Here is a 17,227-nt window from a genome sequence, read left to right on the forward strand (position 1 = left end):
ACGAGGGTGGCTGGGGACAGCAGCAGCTCTGAGTGACAGTGGCTTGGGAGCCGGACTGGGAAATCACAGACTGATCTGCTCAGCTGCCACACGACAAACCCAGTAACGATTTAGTGCTGCTCCACCCCACCAGATGCAAAATTGTTCCTCTTTCCTTCTCAGAAGTGCACACTTCTCCATTTCATTGAACCCAGGGCACCCCTCCGACCTCACATCAGCAGGGACGAAAAAGTTTTGCTTTCAAGGACCAGTGGAAAATCCCCTCCAAAACAAAAAAAAAAGAAAGAAAAATATTAACCAAAAGAAGTACAGAGCAGTTTCACGAGACCACTGGAAGAGGTGGAGGGGTCTCCTCTCAGCCAGGACCTGGGGACCCCCAACCAACATGTGCAAACTGAAGGTCAGGTCCTCCACCAATGAGACCCCCTTTCCAAAGAACTCTGCCAGCCCCGTAGCTCACGTCAGGATCCCGTTTCAGCCTCCCCAGCATTCCTCACCAAATTTCTTTTCCTCTCTTCCTCCCCGCTGCCCTAACCACCAGCTTCCCCTCTCTGTTTGGACTTTAGTAAAGCAAGAATTTTCAGCTGAATTGTAAATTCATCAGATACGTGGTTTTGGTCACCCTGAAACTATTAGCTAGTCTGGGGCAGATTTGTTAAATAGTTTGGGCTGGAAACTATGCGTTCAAGGATGGTGGGGGGATAGGGTTGCTTCATGGCGGAGGCAGGCGACCCACAACACACAGATGGAGGCCACGCACTCGCCCCCTCTCTCTCTCAGGGCTTTTTTTTGGAGCTTTAGAAAGTAGAGCAGGTCCTGTGGGAGCCCAGGAAGCCAACCACAGGATTTCCAGAGAGCCTGGGATCAGGTAAAGGGCAGATCTGTGCAAACCCCACGCCTCAGGTGAGGCTGGTTAGCGAGCAAACCTTTGTTTTGGAAGAGCTCCAGTTGCTACGAAAAGCTTTAAGAGCCACGAGAAGGGCAGGACCATCCCTGGGCGAGGAGGGCAGGAGGCCAGGAGGTGGGACCATGTGTCCACATCCCTGCTCCTGGCAGTGGTTTGTTACTGACATGAGAGGGGAGGAGAGCCCGAGGAGAGGGCATTTCCCCAGGAGACCCTTTTCAGATCGCTGTCAATTAGCAGAAAACTCAAAGCTACCAAGAGTTGAAGAAGGAAGAACGTAAAATGGCCTGGCTCATAATCATGTTGTGCAAGAAAAGTAGGATTGGTGACATCAGGAGCATCCCATTTTGAACTAAATTTCCCAGTTCTGAGAAGAGTAATAAGACAGGGGACTGGTGACATGAACCAGCCCAGAAGGTATCTGATATTTCACATCCCTAGAAAGAGCCTGTAAGTTGGTATCGCAGTGCAGGTATCAAGGAGCAAAATCATATACAAAGAAATCAAAGCCGACACCAAAACTGGTGCTTTATCTTCATCTGCCTCCAGTCTCCACCATTTCCCCATGCACCAGAGACCATGGCTGTTCCCCACACCGCACACCTTGCGGCACGGTTTCTGTGATGCCCTGAGCTGTGCTGCCTCAGGGATGGGCAATGCACCTCGTACGGCTGCTTAAGCTAGAAATTATAGTGACTTATTTCAGTGCTTCCCAGGAGAAGGACCTTTAGAACATGGTAACCACTATAAGCAGCCCCACAAGAGCATTGCACGTGCCCCTACCTAGCAGCCATCCCAAAAACTCATTGATTTTCACTACAATATTAGGTGCTGGTGTGAGGGTGGGTCTCAGTTTATTCCCTAAAGGAAGAGGAAAGAGTTAAAACAATCTCCATCGTAGGGAGCTGTAGCATTGTCTCGACTCCGGTATTTCTGACACCAGAGGAAGATTTTCACGATCCAGCCAGCGTTGGTTTTGTTTTGTAAGACCTTGATCTGCTCCTTTTCTGCTGACAGCATCGATGGGAGAGTTTCGTACCACATATCTGGGCTGCAGGAGTCTGGAAAGTTACTGACTGAAGGGGAAAAATGCTGAAATCCACAGAAAAGTGAAGGGAAGATGCAGGGAGAAGAGGCACATTTTGCTAATTTATTTTTTTTTTTGCAGTGCAACAGCTGTGCTTACATGAAAAGGGTCATTAACTGAAGATGCACAGAATACCAGCATGTCTACTGAGGCTTTATACAATTTAGGAGATCACTGCAGAGTACAATGCAGAATAATTTAAAATTCACAAACAAATCCTATAAAATACCTTTGTAGGTATTTTAATAGTCCAAAACAAGTACTGTGTACTACTCGATAGGTACAATTTTTCCTTTTTACTAAATTCCATATGTAAAAATCAATCTGTTCTTTTTAAAAACAGAGACTTTTTTTTTTGCTACGCTATTTTAGAAGAATAAAGACAGCTCCCACTGAGATGTCTGTTTAAAAGTTCAGTACATTCTGCTGCCTTATTTTATCTAGCAATGATGAACTAAAAGAACACCGAAAATTCAATCATGACGGCAATAATATTTGAAAAGACTATAAAAAAAGAATGATTTAGGTGGGAAGAAACATCTTTTGCTGAAATTCTGAACTCTGTATTTCTGTTTCATTACACGAAAAATAATACAGGCCCCACGCAGGAGACGTGTTCGGTGTACTGCTTTGATGGAAATAAAACAGCCTTTTAAAAGCACGGTGAAATGAAAGGTGATTTTTAAAAACCACACAGGTATTTACATAGAGCCATTTACTCAGCGTTCGGAATCGTGCCGTTCCCTCTCTCTAGTTTAGCCATCTCTCGGATAGTTTGCATAAGTATGCATTTATTTACTAATCTTCAAAGAGTCCCCATTTTTCCTAGCTTTCCACTGTAGTCATTAGAGGTCACAACCCTGTAGGAAATATGGGCTGCCATGGTAACACAAAATGTCTGCTACAGGCTTAGTGTAATTCCTCCCTAATAGAAAAACAACAGCAGCAAATCCTGCCTTTGATAAACGGGCTTATATCTTGTAAGAAGCCGCTACCTAGAAAGGTGTCTATCACTTCAAAAAAACCTCTAAATGAAATAAACGTTATAAAAAAAAAAAAGGGGGAAAACAAACTCGCGTATTCAACATGATTAAAAAAAAAAATAAACGCCACTAAGGTACACAAAGGAGAACACGGAATTAACCCGACGTACCAATCCGCAACGTCTCGCTAAATACGGCGGGTGCAGTTTGCGAGGCGCCGTGGTGCAGCCCCTCAAAGCGAGCCCAGCTCGACTCAACAACAAGTGTCCGTGAGCACTCCTAACGGGATTCCTGGCAAAGGGAAAAAGCTGTGTTGCTGTGTGTCTGAAAAAGCCAAAATTCCGAGGGACACCGTCACCTCTCTCATTGCAACAAGGTAGCCTGGCCTTCCCTGCCTGGGAATTCCTGCGGAAAAAAAAGAATGCATCTGGTTCCAATAGATAACTGGGGTTTGGGAAGGAGGGGAAAAAAAAGGCTCTGTTTGATCTGATGGTCCGTGGGCACGACTGGCATTTCAGTGAAATCCCCCCTGGCCGAGAGGACGGGTCCCCATGTGGCCGGCTCGCCAGGGTGGGTATTTCGGGAGGGCTCCAGCCACCCCTCGCACCTGCACTCGACATCTCCTTATGCTTTCGAGTCCTGTGTGCTGCTCCCCAAGGCTCCCGTCTCCTCTCCTGCCTTCCTCCCGCAGAGTGCACACGAGGGACTGGTTTTCTTTAATACCTCAGCCAGGATTTTCCTGAGAATGTGTTTTTTTGTGCCGATTTCCACACTTCCTTGGTCTTTTTCAAATACTTTGCGATTGCTGATGGGGCACCCCCTGCTCGCCGTCCCGTACCACCATCGGGGTGCCGCTCGGAGGGGATATGCCATCGGCGGGGCTGCAGCAATGCAGAGCCTCCCCCCAACCAAATCCTGTTTCTCGTTGTCTTTTGTTTACATTCCTCCAGCCAGTTCTCCATCCAGAGAGCAGCAGTTATATCTCCACCAATTTGAGTTAATTTTTCAATTAAGCATTACCTCTGTTCCATTCACCGTACCCTTCGTTTTGCTCTTTTTTTTTTAAAACAAAAGGCCTTAATTTTGCCTGATAAAATATGATTCCTCTAAACACTTGCAATTTATTGCTTATTTGTATTTATAGTTAGTGCACCCATCTTTTTAGGTGCCCTATGTCAAGACAGACAATTTGAATTTCTCAAGGTTTGCATCACTTTGCAGCAACACAGAGGGTGCCGAATCCCATCCACCAGGGACACCCCTCCAGAGGAGATTCTCCGCAAGGGAACGAGAGGCTCCTGGTCCTGCTCTCTTCCCTCCAAGGATCCCACCGCCACTCCAGTGAGGGAAGTCAGAGCCCGAGAGTCACCGCAACCGAGCCAAGATGTGAACCCCCGTGATTTCCCATCGCGAGGTCTCCCAAGACCCCATGGCTGAGGATTCGCTGCCCACAACAGACGCCTTTCTCATGGAAACGCCATCCACCCCGACGGCAAGTTTCTGGGGCGGTTGGAAACCAGCCCCTCACCTACTGTGAGCCTGATAATGAGGAACAGCATTTCAGGCGAGGATCTAATCCACAACAGAAAGCCAAGCTCCGTTTATCGAGCCTGCTGCTATCCCATGGCAGGCATTCACAGTGTTTTACCAGTTCCACGCACAAAGAAGAAATGCCAAAAAATCTCTCTGCCTACACCCTTTCCAATTCTTTAGGTTACGGCATTAGGGATTTTTATCTTCTTCCTCCTCCACCACCACTTTGAAGTCTTAAGTGTCAGAAGATATTTCAGATTTGCCCCCTCTTTCCTGCCTGCCCAGGAAAGTTTGGAGATGCTCTGTGCTTTCAGCCTGTGCCCAAGAAAAGCCACTGAAAGTATAATTAATATCTGCAGGTGTTAATGCCTCTTCCCTTACGTTAGTCCAAAAAGGCGGCTTGGTCTGGAAAGCTCTGCTTTGCCTATAGCGTCATCCCCAAATACTGCTGTGAACACCCAAAACCATGTCGGATGAGCCATGTTGTAGATGAAAAGTGGTGTGTTCCCCGGTATGGGGGGATTATCCTATGCCAAGCAAGTGAGTGAGCTGGTTACAACCCCAACAGGAATTGAGGGATGTCCCCAGACACAGCTCTCTACGCAGCGTCCCCATATCCCTGCATTGCCCCTCCACGAGCTGTCTCCACCTGCTTGCTGTTTCTCCGTAAGACACAAGCCCTCCTTGTTATCTGCTCATACCGTGCCCAGAGACAAGCGGCATCCACAGCATGGCACCAAGCCCCACGTTAGAGCCCACTGCTCCCAGCACTGCCACTGGGGACAAACACTTACCAGGAGAAACCCCTTACGGTCACTATGCACCTGGTCATGGTGCACAGCAGGAACGAACCCACAAAACCATTTCGCTCTAGTAAGTCCTTTGTAGGGCTGCACTGGCTACTGTCAGCATCCTCCCCAACCTCTCTGGAAAGTCTCAACAGCAGCAGCAATGAGCAGCACCAACAATCCCTCACCGAGCACGTGAAGCCATCGGACCGTGTACGCTAGAGCTCACCACAGCCCCTGTGCTGCTGGGGGAGAGCCCAGCAGGCTGGAAGGGGCTCTTGTTCCCACCTGTCCTTGCAGAGGCAGTGGCCTCAGCACTGTGGTGGGCAGATGAGCACCACACCATCACTCAGACCTCACATCTGTCCTGGCAATGAAGAGTTTTCACTAGAAGCTTCAATACTGTCTCCTATAGATGGGTGCTCGCCCATCAGCAGTGCAGGAGGGTTTCTCCTCTGCCCCCTTGAACGAGAGAGCAGAAAGCATTTGCTACATTGCGTCTCATCTCCTACCACCACCAGCATTTCTCCTGGGAGGAAAAGTAGGACATTTTGGCACTCTGCACCATTTTATGTATTACTCTCTGGAAGAGGAAGATCTGGAGCAAATTTCATAAGTATAATTCATTCCACGGCATTGATGAAAATAAACGCACTTCTATGCCACCTCATCTCAAAGCCAACGGGGAGCTCCTCGCTTCTCCATCCAGCTCCCAGCTGACTCCCACATCCGCACGCAAAATCCAGCAGCTGGAGACACCGCACGGGTTGGAGGCAGTCCTGGGGGACCCCAGCTCTGCAAACCGGTGAACGAATTACCCTACTCTATTCACAAAGTTTGATTACACCCGCAGCTGATGTAATATCGATAATGTACAAGGAAACACAAGAGAATCCCAATCGCTTCTGCAAGCTCCTCGTGCTGGGGAGCTGCCATGTGGCACCACGTGGCCTCCACCAGCGCCGCCGGCCCACCACAAAGTCTCTGCACAGCACAAATTAGCAAGGCAGGCAACCGCCGTAAAGAGGAAGGCTGCTGCATCTCAAAACGTACTCGGGTAATTTATTTTGACAAGTGTAGCTTGGTTTTAATCATCGATAATTCTTCCGAGTGAAGCATCTTCGGGTAAGTGGGCTGTAGTCTACTTTGTAAAAGTAATGAAGTTGGAGTAGTAGGAGGGCTCGCTGCAGCGTTCTGCTGTTAATCAATGCTAATAAATGAGGAGAAATCACTGGTTTGTGTATGTAAATTACAGAATTTGCAGATAAGCAAAGTGTAAATGATTGAGGTTTGGTGTAGATGAGGTACTTCCACTTTGTGCCAAGGACAGATAATAGCAAAGTACCCAACTCACTTGAGTGTATTTTCCAATCCCACTTTGTTCGTTAGTCAGGGCTGTTTGGGCTTTGTAGTTACAACAAAGAGATCAGCTGCTCCCTGGTGAGTGGGCACTCTGGTTGGTAGCCACGGAGGAGACTGGGAGGAAGCTGCTGTATTTTGGGTGACCAGAAGGAGGTTCCTCATACCCAAACCTGGCTAAGTCCTGACAAGTCACCTTCATTAGAGCATCATGGCTGTCATTTGTTTCCATCCATATGGCAGCAATGGTATTTGTTATCAACTGATCTTCAATCCAAGGCGCAGGCAAAGCCTCCTACAGGGCACGGGCCACTTGTGGTGCAAAACACCACCCAGCAGTTCTGACATAGCCACCACCTTCCAGAAAGCACATGGCCATGGTGAAGCAGACAGAGCAGACAGTGACACGCACGCAGAATAACTCCTGGAGGTGATGCACACTATGAGTTTCACTCCTGCGCGTCGCTATAACCATCCCATTGCTGCAGGAGCAGGAGAGGTGGTGTTCATCCCTGTCCCACCATGTGACAGCCCCTCCCAGGACCTCCCGTGCACAAATGCCATGGTTGGTATGAACAAGCTGCTCCTTTGCTCGTGCACTGGTCAATGTGAAGCAGTTCCCTTGCTTGGCACTGACATTCTATTCCTCTCGCAATCTTACGAAGCTCTAGGACTCACCAGTATCCCAAGGGGCAAACCTACTCACCAACTCAGCTATGGCAATACCAGAGTGGAAGTTCTCCCCGTTTCCATGTGGAAAGCAATGAACACCAGTTCTCCCACGTCTGTGAACCCCTGGCTCTGTTTTAGCAGCACCATCCACAGACACAGTCATGAAGAGACTGGTAACGCTGGTGTTGAGGCAAGAGGGAATTTCTGCACCATTTCTTATGAAAAATACACGTGACGTGGTTTCCTCAGGAGCTGTTGACTTCAAAGAGGCAGTTTTGCTCCCAAGTTTGCTTTGAGGCACCTGAGCCAGGGAGATGCAGTAACCCCCATGGCAAGGGGTTTTGGGTGGCCAACATGAAACAAGAGGAGCAGCGTTTGGGGCAACCAACATGTCACAGGTCTGGTGGCAAAACCCTGGCACGAGAGATGCTGCCAAGAGGCTGGGAATGTTGCTAAACTGAGTGCAACCACTTTTTTTATTTAAATGTTTTAATATTAAAGCAACCTTTTCTATCAACAGTAAAGAAATTCTGCTGTATTTTTACCTGCTGTTTTGAAGGCTGCTGCACCAAGTCATTACTTTAAATTTCCATCTTTGTCAAAGCAAAATGTTATGTCATCGACATCAAAATATCTGGAGAATGCTAGCTGACGTTTCTGCTTGCCAGCATGTTTGGGGAGCATTTATACGTTTATTTGCCTGGAAGAAATACGGTTTTAACTGATTCTCAAGTCGCTCACTTTTCAAAAGGTATTATCAAAACACCGGGCAAGAATCTCAGCACAAAACTGGGAAGGAAACCAGAGCAGATTTATACTATAGGCACCGATCTCATATATCAAATCAGACCTGCATGTAACAGCCCGAGTCATTGCTGTGCCATTTGTATTTCTTTGCATCGCTTTATTCTTCAGGGAGCAGGGGAAAAAGGGCCACTTTTTCAAAGAACAATACGAGAGCCCAGCCACAAAAGGCTCCTCCCAATGTAAGTAAGTTATTTCGCCTGGGAAAGCCCTTTTTCCAGCAAAGCAGGTTGGAAGGGAGAGGCAGACTCTTCCTCGGGAGGGAAAAGGCCGTCTTGTGCACGGGCTGCTCCCTGTTGTGCCGGCGCGAGGGTTTACACGGCCACTGTCGCAGGGCCAGAGCCCCCGGCCCGGGCAGAGCCTCCCCTGCCCCGAGGGGCTGGAGGTACCCAAGGGTCAGGCAATGGGGGCACTGGGAGCATCAGCAAGGGAGCAGCCCCTTCCCCACGCTGCCCTCCGTCGTTTCGGACACAAAAGGGGAAAATAGAGCATCGCATGAAGGTCTTTTTAAACCAAAAGAGAGTTTTTTGGAATAAAATAATTCTCTTCTGGTCTCTTCAATTACATTTTGCATCTTGGGGAGAAAAAAAATAAACGTGAAATTACTTTTTCTCACTCTGAGGGCTAGCCAACACGTTTACCAATTTCACTATGAGACGGCGGAGAGTGTTTTCTCGCTCCGAATCTAACCAGTTTTGCTATGACTACCACGTCCCAGTGCCAAAAAAGAGCGAGGAGGGGGGAAAAAAAGAAAATCACCTGTAAAGAATTAGGTAACGGAGTGTAAAAGGTCTCTGCCATTCAGGAAATACTTCCTGCTGGATTTAATTACAGATTGCAACTAAACACCCCCCCCCGCTTTTTCTTTTCTTTTTTTTTTTTTGAACTTCAGACATACAATAACATGACATTTATTGAATGTGCTAGCGTTGCAGCAGTAGTGACAGTAGAAAGCCCGGAGACCCTTGTTGTTTATAATCAACTTCCAAAATATACTTTATACACCAGATTAATGAGAGTTTTATGGAGAAAGCACATTTTATCTGTCTGCGTTAGGAAGCAGCAATTACGGAATGAAGAGCCTTTGCAGGCTGCGGAGAACGGTGCCGGAGACCTGCTTGGGTCCCAACGCCATGCTGGCAGCAACGCTCCCCATCCTCTCCCCAGCCACGTCCTGGGGGCAAATCTGCCTTTTACAGCCCACGCAAGCTCCCTCCCTGCTTAGCAGCTTGCACAGATATTGGCTTCAGCAAGTCCCTCTCACATTTGGTCTAAATTGGGTATTTTCCCCTCAGTTTCTCAGCTAAGATGAGCGGTCCTGATACAACAGTATTAAATGTCAAACGAGCGAAAAACAACGTGCAAAGCCAACGCAACTCTGCATTTAATTTAGGCGGTGTCAAAGCAAGGAGCAGAAAGGAATGGTGTTTTTTTTTTTCTTTGCACATTTTTATAAAACCACCAAATACAGCTCGTACTTGAGGCTCCTGTCCTAACTACCTCACCAGAACCCATTTATTCCCTTATTCCCTATCAATATTAGGTTAATCAGTGGTAAGTAAAACAATGCAACGATATCCGCCTACATTTGAGTCGCTAATTATATGTGGCAACGTTAGAACTGTTCCTCCGTTGTGCATTTAATTTGCCCACTTTGGAACGAGGCATTAGGATTTTATTTCTAAATGCATTGATTAAATTGTGTCTCTGCTTCTGCAGCCAGAAATACAGAAGCTTTCCTCTATGCGTAGGTAATGAGGCATCCAACGCCCTGGAATTCATTTAAAAATTTGTATTTTGTCGTAATTATCACCAGTCGTTGTGCATAATAAAACAATTTGTTATAGATCACATGCTGTACGTACGAATACACTGAATCGGTATCGAGCGCGTTGCTTAAACTCACAAAAGGGAAGAAAACTCGGAGCCCAGGCAAAAATCTGCTCCCCGGACAGTGTTATCCTGTCTGTGCTGCAGGGTAATTTACAGAATCTGCCAACATTTAGGAGTCTTTGGCTTGACTTTTTTGGCTTTTATGAGCTGAAGAACAGAAGCAGGGTCACTGGAGAGATTAAGTTTCCTTTCTGCACTAACGTTAGGGAAGGAGGCAGAGAGAGAGACACGGCAAATAAGTGCTCCGCTGTACCCTGAAAATTAAAATACAGCTGGATTACTACTCTAATGATGTGCTTTGCCAGCTCTTGCAGGGTTCACAGCCTCCCAACACACAGCCACGAGCGCGGAGAACTCGTACCCTCAGCATTTAAGCAAACGAGGAGTTGGAAATGGTTTTGCTTGGCTTTTTGCTCCTTGATTTGCTTTTTAACAAAACAAAAAGCTGCTCCCTTTCACGCAGAGCACGCTGGAAACCAGCAGTAAATTCATCTGCTGATATATCCATCTGCAGCGAAGCTGGGTTCAGCGAAATGGCAGTGCGGGTTGAGTAGCACGAAGGCAGATTTTTCCCCTCCTCTGTGCTACAGGCAATAGAAATTTGGGCGACAACTTACTCCGCAGCGCAGCACCCAAAGCAGGAGCAGAGGTCCTCCTGTCCCTTAAAAAACATACACATGTGGGATAAGTAAAACATAAAATCAGAGGCATTTGTAGTAGCCAATTTTCAAACCTTTTTTTTTTTTCTGTATGTTGTAACTGTAAATCAAGGTGGGAAATCAGATTTCACATTCTGCCTGCATGTTTTAAATATCTGCAGTTTTGATTAATCTGAGTTGCCTGGGAAGAAAAGGGGTAATGTTTACCTCCTCGCCTCTGAAATGAAGAAAGGAAATCTTATTTTGCATTTACAGCATGATACATAGGCAAAACTATGAATGTGTTTCCTATCTTATCTTTTTTTCCCCCCCCTCTTCTCTGCTTCCCAGAAAAAAAAAAAAAAGTTGGGATTTTGATTCTATTCCAGAGCAAAATGTTATTCATTGTAGAAAGAGATTTTAACCTGATAAATTAGCTTTCTGCAGATTGTGATTGAAGTGCTTCATGTTCACATTTGAATGGGTTTTCTTTACCTACACATTTTTGTTAACTGGTTCAATAAATTATGACAGACCTTTAAAACCCAATCGGAGCTGTAAAGGATAGATTTATGATCAGCCAAACAGCGCAGCAGAACGTAAACGCACAATATTTTAGCACTTTCAGTAGGAGCACTCTTTTTGTTGTTATTATTAATTGTATCAAAAGAATAGCTGAAGTCTAACACTTTTTAGGCATCGTTTTTCAAAGTAAACTGCAGAAGCGGAAAGAAACTGTTTAAGTCCAGAAACTATTTTGCACAATTTAGCTGGAAAAGCTAAACTAGAATAATGTAGCAATAATAGACTCAAAGCATGGAGTAATTTAAAAGTGCAACAAAACTGGAAGAGTAAAATTAGATATTCAACAAATGACTTTTTCAACTAAATTACTCAGACTAGTTTATGGTATTTCAAGTCTCTCTGCTTCTTTCCACACTTTCTGATAAAGCACTTGCAGCCAAAACAGCGACGACTTTTCTTTTCTTGTGAGGCAGCTGATGGGATCAAAATGCTGTTTTGTAAACCACCGAACAAACCAGGTTCGTGCCCTGCAGTTTGGAAGGTGGTGTTAATAAACGGCGGGCAGACAAAACGACTGTATCCTTATGTGAGCAAATTCTGAGATACCAAAAGGATAGTAATTTTTTTAAAATATCAAGTTATTTATATTTGAAGAGTAAATCCTGTATGAATAGTTGTTTAGGTACCTGCTGCATTTAACATTGTTCCTGAAATCTAAAATAGATGTGTAAATTATTTTTTTTTAAATTGAGATCTGTAGAAAATACAAACTAATTAACCACATGTATCAAAATTATTAATGTAACCTCAGCTATTCAGTTGCCTTGCACTATATAATATATGATCCAATAAATTAAATAACATAACAAAACTAAAAATAAGGCTTAGGTCTCAGTACAAATTAAACTATAAACCATTATATTCAGTACTTGAAAACACCCCGTCTTTCATTTCTAAAGTATAATTTAAAACCCAATAAAGGTGGTTTCATAAAATAAGGACAACAAACTTGTTCCAATTCGTTGTGAAAAATAATTGAATCTGACAATTTTACGAAAGGACTTTGTATGGGCAGAGCTACAAAGGCACAAATAAAAACCAGCGATTACAAAATAGCTACAATCATCTGACCGGCGTTTTACGTGCTAGATGCTTGTAAAAAATGGAGATTATAAACGTGCGCCGGGCACCATAAAACCCTGCGTAGCCAGGAGAAGGAAAAACCCCCCAGACTGGAGAACACAATCGCTCTGTGCCCTCCCTACGTCGCAGCCATTCACACTGAGAAGGCTTTTAACCAAATCTGTCTATAGGACGGGGTTGGAAAACAGATGAAATATATGTTTGTTCTGCTCTTTCATCCCTTTCTCACGGCGGTGGGAGAAGAAAAACTTCGATGTCATGTTAGTCACAGGGCAGAGTTTTTTCCAATGTCTGTGCCTTGTCCTGACCACGACACTGGGCTGAGCGACCCATAAATGAGACTGTTTGTCATGAAAGTTGCTTTCCCAAATGGAGAGAGGGGGCTTGTCCCTACCTGTGCCCTCCATTCCATCCCACAGCTACGGAGAAATCCTCCTACACCCGCTCAGGGGGTAAACGCAGCCAAAAGGAAACAGCAAACTTGTGTTTAAAAGTGGTGGCAGAAGCGATACTGAGTACTGCGGAAAAGGCAGATAGCGCTTCCAAGATTTATATCATTAAATTAATCTGTTGCTTATTCTCTAATAATCTGTTTGCTCTTGAACTAAGCAAGCACACACAACCCAACTCTACTTTTGAAAAACTCTCCAAATCTTAAACAAAATTAACTGATGGAAGTTAATAAAAAAAATGACCAAAAGAAATCCCCAAAGCAGCCTCCCCCGCTGAATCAAAGCATCACATCGGCGCAGTGAAAACACTGGAGATTCGCATAAACTTCAAGGACGTTTTTTTGTTGTTATTTATTAACTATGCTAAGCAAGAAAGCTACAGTAGAAACCGCCGTAGTTTATATAGGTGAACTACCAAATCTAGCATCACTTTTTTTTTTTTTTTTTTTTTTTTAATACCTTGGTGCCCCCTTTTGGTCTATACAGTTCAAGACATTTTTCCTCATTTAAAAATTTAATAGTAAAAAATACAGTAACTTTTCACTGGTGAAGTCTTAATCAAGAGTCTCGCGGCTGCTCCACCTATAGTGACAGTCCTGTGTCCCCACTATCGATTTAGCCCCTGTGAAATACGCACAAGTAGCAGCTAAGGTCAAAGGAAGGGGCTGATTTCTGTTAGAAAAATTGCCCCAGCACAAAATTCTGCTTTATACAGTTATCTTGATAGATGGGAGGGGAAAAAAAAAAGAAAAAAAAGAAAAGAAGAAAGGAAAAAAATAAAATAAAGAAAGACCCATTCATTACCTTTGCTACAGTACGCTCACTGGGGGAAGGCTGAGGCTGGGGTGCAGATGGTAACTTTGCCTTGCTACGTTTGTGCGTGCGACACTGAGGAGAGAAAAGCTCCCGAGTGAGTAGGAGCCTTCGGTCAGGTCCAGGTTCTCGGCAGACCGCGTGCTGCTAACATCGCACCCAAACCTCGCCCAGCGTGCTTTAAGGAGAAGAAAGCAAAGTTTGATATATATTAATTAGATAAAAAAAAAAAAAAGAAAAATCTCATCCTGACGACTTTCATATTGCGGCGCTGGTAATTATGCCACAGAAACAAGATCTTTCCACGTTCAACATCACTGTGTGAAGACGAGCTTATTTCCAGCAGGGATATTGAGTCCTGCCATCTGAAGGGCCAATCAAGTGTGAAGTACAGTATAGTTTTAGACTCAATTGAAAGGAAAAAGCTTGACTACTAGTTCATAGCATGACAACTTTCATGGATTAGCTCAGACCCTATTCTACTCCGTGAAAGGGTATCACAGCATGAAGACAGTTTTCAATGCACTAAACTTTAATAGCTGACTGGGGGAGCCAAAGCTTCCTTTTGGTCTCTATAGAAACAGTATAGCCAAAATTTGAGGCAAAATTAAGATTCTTGGGTTTCAGTCCTGTATTTACCCTCCAAGATCCCTATTCACAAAAAGTCTTCAGACTTTATATATGTATACATCCACAGTTATATAGATAAGTACATACGTGCATGTGCATGCCATTTTTCCAGTATTAGAGGGAGTTAAACCTGATTAACTAATTCCCCAGAGCCCCACCACTGCTTCCCAGTGTCCCCAGGGCCCTGGGAGGAAGCAATGGGTGTAGACAGTCGCCCGAGGAGGCATCACCAGAGCTTGAAGGCGTTCTCCCATCCCAGCTGCAAAGCCCGGCACCCTACACCTCCTAGTCCCTCAAAGCCCTCACCCCCTTAGCATTCTCCAGAAAGCCAGAGACTTTATTTAGGCATCGGCTCCCAGAACAAGGCACAGCCAGCACCGAGCATCTTGTCAGGGAACGCTGAGTTTTGGTTGTTGATGCCAGAGGCTGATGGAAATGTAACCTGCAAGGAGTTTGACGGCGTTTGACCCAGCAGAAGTTCCCTGTTTGCTTTTTAAGAAAAGCACATTTTTGTGATGAAGCGCTGAGAACGAGGAGAAGAACACACTCCCGTGACAAACTCTTCCGCAGCGCCCCTTGCCCAGCCCGCGTGGAGGGTGCGGGTGGGTTCCTGCGGGCGTCATACCCACGGGACACGGGACCAGCCTACGTCACCTGCACGTACACATGGCACACAGGCACAGAGAGAACAGTGCCAGCTCCTGCGCAGCATTAACCTCGTTTCTTGTTTCGCACTTGACCGTCCGTTCACTAACTGCAGTCCCCCGTAGACGTTACCCCTACACACTGACACGTGCGCAAATAATTTTTCTTTTCCCACCTCCCACACATCCTCTCCTGCCAGTCCTTTCGGCCGTGCCGTGGGGTGTCGGGGCCAGCATCCCTCGGGATCCCCCGGGAAGGGTGTTACCTGCAGGTACCCACGCCGTGCTCTCCACCCGCTCTATTCAGGTTTGACACCTGCGTCTGGGCAGCGGTGAGGGCGATCTGGCTTCCTCGGCAAACTTGGCTGGGCCACAGATGCTTTTCTCCCCCCCTCCCCTTCCCACACCGCCGGGATGTATGGGTGCCTCCTATGGAGAGTCTACATTTCACTATAATGCTCCTACCCTCCCTTTGTGGAGCACTAATCCTGAGTCACCAGAGCCAGAATCTCGCCTTGCATGGCCAGAGAAGCGATTCCCCCCCCCCCCCCTCCACCCCCAGTCTTTTTGGGTTTGAAGTTAATCCAGCTCTGGGCAGAGTCTCCCTGCAGTGTCCTTGCCATCAGTGCCATGAATCCCTGAGCAGGCAGCGGTTTTTGATGGGAACCTACCTCACGGGCAGGGCCATCCTCGGGATGCTGACACCCTGGGCCATCTCTCCTTGGCCATGCAGGGAGCCAGTATGAGTCCAAGGCCATGACCTGCTGAGCAGGGACCTGCTGTGGGAGCACATGCTTCGCTGCACGGGTTGCAACTGGTTGCACATGGTGGAGTGACACTGCCAGGGCTGTCCTGCTCCTCTCTCCTGAGGCTCCCTGGCACATCTGTCCCCATGGTCAGGGACTGTAGGGGTCCCACAGACCCTGCCATCACCCTCCAGGCCTCACCTCGGCAGCACCCCAGCAAGATTCAAAACTTCCCACAAAGGTGAAGAAAGCCCAGCATCACCAATCATCTCTCAGACAAGCATTGTCCAAACCCTTCCCCAGACACCCTCCGCTGTGTACATTTGCTAAAGAAGTTCTGCAAAGGCAGATTTTGAGTAAAAAGTGCTCCTACTCACAAGGAAATAGAGATGACACGTTACCTCATTGACACAGCATGATTCAGAGCTGCCACACGCTCTTTCTTGTTCTACATCCCAAACAGAGTCACGACATCCCAGACCGGCAGCTCTTCCATGCTGCTTGCTCTCCTTCGGGAGCCTCCGTCCAGCTGTTCCCAGGTGAAAAGTAAGGTCCTGGGGCCACAAAGAGCAGCCAAAATCAATAGACACCTGATGACCTTAATAAAACTGAGTCATAACTGCATCCCCTGTAGAGCCTACTCCTGCCCAGGCATCATTTCACAGGTCAAGCGCATGGGTCCTGTTTTCCAAACATCACATCCGTGTGCTCCAGAAGACGCTGATGGGCACCTCACAGATGGGCAAACACCGTCACACAGAAGAAAAGGCATCAGCACCGTTGCTGTGTCATAATAAAACTCATGTTCCCGTCTTGAGGAGGTGCCTTTGGATCAGCCAGCCCTGCTCAGACACCTGCTGTACAAAAAGCCTGTTGTGGCACTGGGCGGCTGCTGGAGAGCTTGGCAGCTGGTTGGAGCTGAAGGGAAAGGTGTCTGGGCACAGCCCTCATGCTCCAGTGCTGGACCATGGCCTCCAAGGCCATCTCTGGCTGGAGAAGTCTGGATCAGCAGCAGCAATTTGGTGGAAATTCCGTCCTTGGAAATCGAGGCCTTTTCGCATCCCCTGCTAAAAGGGATGAAATCCCTGCAGTGTCGGCATCAGCAGAACTGCCTTTGATGCTCAGACCCGCTCATGATTAGGACTGTAAGCAGAAATTAGAGAGACATTGCTTATGGTTAAACAATATTTCCTCTGTTGGTTAAACACTGTCTACTTCTCTCTCCATTAGATACAACATCTCCAAAGCTCCGGGGTCTAATAATAACCCCAAACGGAAACTTTTTCCTTTGTGCAGTGCTCAGCTATGGAGGGAGACAATTTGCAGCTTAAATTCTTTCCTTTCAACAGGTTTGAGAAAGACATGGTGCAGCAATTACACGCACTGGACAGGTCTTGTAGGCCGTGATCTCTTCCTGAGCAGCCAGATATCGTTCCAAGGCTTGAATCAGACCCAATGCAGAGCCCAGTCATTTCACACTGGGCAGAAAGTCCAAAATTTGGCCCATCCACACGCACTGACAGCTCAATCGATCGCTGGGCTCCTGCCACCAACAGTCCCATGCACGTGGGAGGACAGATTCAATGGTCCTATTTAAACCTGCTCCCGGAGCC

The sequence above is a fragment of the Tauraco erythrolophus genome, chromosome 13, assembly GCF_009769465.1.
Source record: "Tauraco erythrolophus isolate bTauEry1 chromosome 13, bTauEry1.pri, whole genome shotgun sequence".
Classification (NCBI taxonomy): Eukaryota; Metazoa; Chordata; class Aves; order Musophagiformes; family Musophagidae; genus Tauraco; species Tauraco erythrolophus.